General features: G+C 40.2%; 1 non-coding gene across 1 annotated transcript; it reads left to right on the plus strand.

Moving 5' to 3' along the window:
• The first annotated feature begins 4,341 nt into the window (after positions 1–4,341).
• On the plus strand, positions 4,342–4,448 carry LOC128294867 (small nucleolar RNA R71). The gene has a single exon (XR_008285174.1). It is a non-coding gene; the product is annotated as a small nucleolar RNA R71 (small nucleolar RNA).
• Positions 4,449–4,709: the final 261 nt, after the last annotated feature.

Consider the following 4,709-nt stretch of genomic DNA (forward strand, 5'->3'; position numbering starts at 1 on the left):
AAGAACAAGTTAAATAATATAGACTAAATATCAAGAAAAAAAACATAGCTAGCCAATCCATTCAACTCAAATCTCGACAAAAATCAGGATTAATTTAGGGGATTTCAACAATAATGGGTTAAAGGTTAATATTAAGGGTAATACAAGAAATGGTTTGTTAGGCTCAAGGGGGTTTACTAGGGGTTAATCATAGAGGTAGGCTTTTCATGGCATGAGTGATTTAATCCTAAGTGCCTTAATCATTTTGATATATCAAATCAAATGGTGTCGTCTTGACATGCATAATCAAGCAAGTTCTAGAATAGCAGTTCAATACTGACGCACTCAAAGCAATAACAAAAGTGAGCGTGAAAGGATGAATAGATCTCAAAAGGCTCAAAAATCTCACAAAAATTATGGCTTTTTGATGTTAAGACTTGTGAATTCCAGTTCAAAGTAATACCTAGACTTGGGGAAACAACCTATAATTTTAAATTCTTAAAAATCAACTTATCATGTTTGATTCTCTAATGTCTTAAAGTTTAAATAGTCAATGCATAAATCCCTATATTCTAATTCAAGATATATCAATCAAAATCATAAACCAATCAAAATTTATCCTAAATATGATATGAGAGCTTTTCAAGAGAACAAGGCAATCATTAATAAATACCCCACACACTTAAGATGTACATTGCCCTCAATGTACAAATATAGGTATTATAAAATAAAAATAAGATAGGGAGAGAAGTGAAACTTCATGTATGATGAATTCCTCGAACTAGAGTTTTGGAGAGTAATCGGTTCGAGAGTGGAGGAGGATACTTCGGTGGTCGTAGTGGTTCATTAGGCCATAAGTCTTGCGCCAAAAGAATATTATATCTAGTGGTAGCTATGGTCGTGGTCGAGTAGGACATGGCAATCGTGGAAAACCTTTCCCGGTGAAGTTTTAGTTCCTCTGTGATAATGAGCTTAAGAGCTCTATATACTATGATAAAATCAGGAACGTTTTAGGGGACATTAGGAAGAATAAGTACTCAAAAAGAAATAACCAAAATTTATAATAAAATTCTAAATCTGCTAAAAAAATAAAAAATAAAAAGTAGTTTGAATAAAAATTAAAAACATAAAATAATAAAATAAATATTTCTAAACATCTTTATAACTGGATGGTTCGCGACGTGGGACTAGCGATGAGATGTGGAGATGCTGACAAATCTGCTGTAGAGTTCTATCAATGTTGTCAAATCGTTGAAAACACTAATGCTCGAATCAGGTGAGGCGCTCAGAGATATCAGCATATGAAGCTGCCGCATGAACTGGATGAGAGGGTGGTGGTGGCTAAGTCGATGGGTCCTCGTGCTGTGGGGGGACATCATCAGGAATGTCCTCGTAGGCCTCCTCTTCGGTAGATTGGGCAAGACGATACTGGGGAGGGGAGGTTCCTCGGCGCCTCTCGATCATCCTCATGCTAAGCATACTCGAGATGCCTTGTGGAGACATCTGCCCAGTCGATGCAGCAGCCTGCTACTAAAGGTCGGGGTCGAAGTATTTAGAAGAGCTCTTCTTGAGGCCCTCGTGGAAACTGTAAGAGAGGGAAAAGAAATGGGATAGTGAGGATTAATGCAGGGGAAATGGATTTTAGGATGGTTTGGGGGTTGGGGAAATGAGAAGCTGGGGAATGGTGGCTGGGATAGGGATTAAGGAGTGGAGAGGGGGAGATTTCGGCTAGGGTTTTAAAAGGGGAAGAAGATGAACAGTGGTTTGCTTATATAGGGGAGGGCCATACGGCCTAGGGCCACGCCCGTGTACTCTGAGGGTGAGCCCGTGTTTTTTGAATTTTGCAATTTAGGTCGTGCCCAGCTACTATCCCACGCCCGTGTGTCTAGGGCGTGTGTGGACACGGCCATGTCGCATGATCGTGCCTAGCTTTGTTCGCTTCTTCCATGCCCGTGTGTTAGGGTACCACGCCCATGTATTGTTGTCCATGGCTTAACGATATGGGCGTGTCTCACGCCCATGTCGAAGAAATAGAATCGAGTCTTGCCCCTGGCATGCCCGTGTTTTTCCATTCCCATGCCCGTGTTCACCTATCAAGTTCACCCACGACCATGTCACACGATCATGGGGATTTATCGCATCCCGTGTTTTGGGGAAATCATGTCCTGCTTCCATACGGCCGTATCGCACGGTCATGTCTCTACCCCTGTTTGGCCACGACTTTAGGCACGCCCGTGTGCCTGACCGTGTGTGCTGAAAAACTTTGCAATTCAAAGATAAAGTTAATGATTTAAAGTGTTAGAAATTAAAAATAAAGAAATCAAAATATGTCAGTGCTCGGGTTGCCTCCCAAGAAGCGCTTATTTAGAGTCTAAGCTCGACTTACCTCTCTAGTGATTGGTCAGGGTGGTTTGAAGAGTTTATACTCCTCAATCCTGCTATCAATCTCATGAAAATGGGATTTTAATCGAGTGTTGTTTACCTTAAAAGTGCCGAACTTGGGGTGACTCACCTCCACCGTACTGAATGGAAAAATACTGAGTACCGTAAGAGGGATTTCCTCATTCGGTGTGGTAGTGACAATGTGAGGATCTGCGGCATCTAGTAAGACTTTATCGCCAACCTTAAGTTGATTTGGAGAGATATCGTGCTTGTTTTGGCATAGTTTCGGTTTATCATGTGTTCTCGATTTGTGTGCTCGCCATTCATCTAGCTCCTCTATCCATAGCCTTCGTTCTTCATGAATGTGTCCTCTATCATTTCTGGAACATGGCTCGTGGACTTCTTTGAAGCTTAATTTCTGCAAAGTCATATTATCAGTTTTAGTAGATTGGTGTGGACTATTACCTTTAATGTTCGATGTGATGCCAGAATTACGAGCCTGAAGGGTGATCGTTTCGTCTCCCACACGAAGTGTAAGCTCACCTGTGCCAACATCAATAATTGTTTTAGCAGTTGCTAAAAAGGGCCTTCCTAAAATCAAAGGGGTGTTATTATCCTCCTCTATGTCTAGAACAATGAAATCAACGGGGAATATGAACTTATCTACTTTCACGAGTACATCTTCAATAATACCCCTAGGGAATCTTATAGTTTTATCTGCCAATTGAATGCTCATCCTAGTTTGTTTAGGTTTTCCAAGACCTAGTTGCTTAAACATTTTGTAATGCATGACGTTAATACTAGCCCCTAAATCAGCTAATGCATGACTTATATCTAAACTACCAATTAAACAAGGAATTGTAAAACTCCCTGGATCTTTCAATTTGTGGGGTAGCTTATTCTGTAGAATAGCTGAGCAGATTGCATTTAGCTCCACATGCGACGCTTCATCCAACTTCCTCTTATTTGCTAAAAGCTCTTTTAAAAATTTCATTGCATTTGGCATCTGTGACAAAGCTTCAATAAACTGTAGGTTAATATGTAATTTTTTCAAAAGTTTGAGGAATTTACCAAATTGTTCATCTGAGCGGTCTTTCCTTGTCGTGTTAGGGTATGGGACACTAGGTCCATATTCTTCATCCATCATTTTGTTATGACTTACCCCACTTTCACCTTTGCTCACCACAGTTTTTGCATCAATTCTGGCTCAAACGCAATGAATCCTTCCTTATCTTGAGTACTTATTGCGTTGTGGTGTTCCCTTGGGTTAGGTTCAGTATTACTAGGTAAGCTACCTTGTGGTCGTTCGGAGATTAGTTTGGATAGCTGGCCTATCTGAGTTTCGAGTCCTTGGATCGATGCTTGTTGATTTTTAAGTGTTGTCTCGGTATTTTAGAAACAAGTTTCTAACATTGATATGAATTTTGAGAGCATCTCCTCAAGGTTCGGTTTCTTCTCTTGTTGGTAAGATGGCTGCCGAAAACCCTGAGGATTTGTTGCTTTTGATTCCCTTGACCTCCCCAGGAGAAATTTGGGTGGTTCCTCCAAGCTGCATTATAAATATTACTGTATGGGTTATTTTGAGATCTAAAGTTATTGTTACCCATATAGTTGACTTGTTCCTCTTCGGTTGTAGGATTGAAGGATTGATATTCTGTATGCACACCTCCTCCACTTGAGTCACACCTCATTGCTGGATGTACCTACGTAGAACCAAGTAAACCATCAATCTTTTTATTGAGAAGTTCTACCTGATTTGACAGCATAATAACTGAGCCGACGTTATAAACGCAGGCTATTTTTGTTGGCTTAGTCCTAATGACTTGCCACTGATAGTTATTCAGTGACATTTCTTCAATGAATTCATAAGCCTCTTCAGGTGTTTTGTTGTTGATGGTTCTACCAGCAGCTGCGTCAACCATTTGCCAAGTTGAGGGATTCACACCATTGTGGAATGTTTGTACTTGAAGCCAAAGTTGTAACCCATGGTGAGGGCACCTTCTCAGTAAGTCCTTGTATCTCTCCCATGCATCGTAAAGTGTTTCTAAATCCATCTGCACAAAAGAAGAGATATCATTACGTAATTTAGCCGTTTTAGCCGGCGAAAAGTATTTTAGTAAAAAAATTTCAGTCATTTGTTCCCAAGTAGTAATTGAACCTCGTGGTAACGAGTTCAACCACTGTTTAGCTTTGTTCCTCAATGAAAAAGGAAATAACCGAAGATGAATGGCATCATTAGAAATGCCATTGATTTTAAATGTATCGCAAAATTCCAGAAAGTTTGCTAAGTGAGAGTTGGGATCTTCATCCTGCAAACCATCAAACTGCACAAACTACTGTATCATTTG

The sequence above is a fragment of the Gossypium arboreum genome, chromosome 6 (genome assembly GCF_025698485.1).
Source record: "Gossypium arboreum isolate Shixiya-1 chromosome 6, ASM2569848v2, whole genome shotgun sequence".
NCBI classification, from domain to species: domain Eukaryota; kingdom Viridiplantae; phylum Streptophyta; class Magnoliopsida; order Malvales; family Malvaceae; genus Gossypium; species Gossypium arboreum.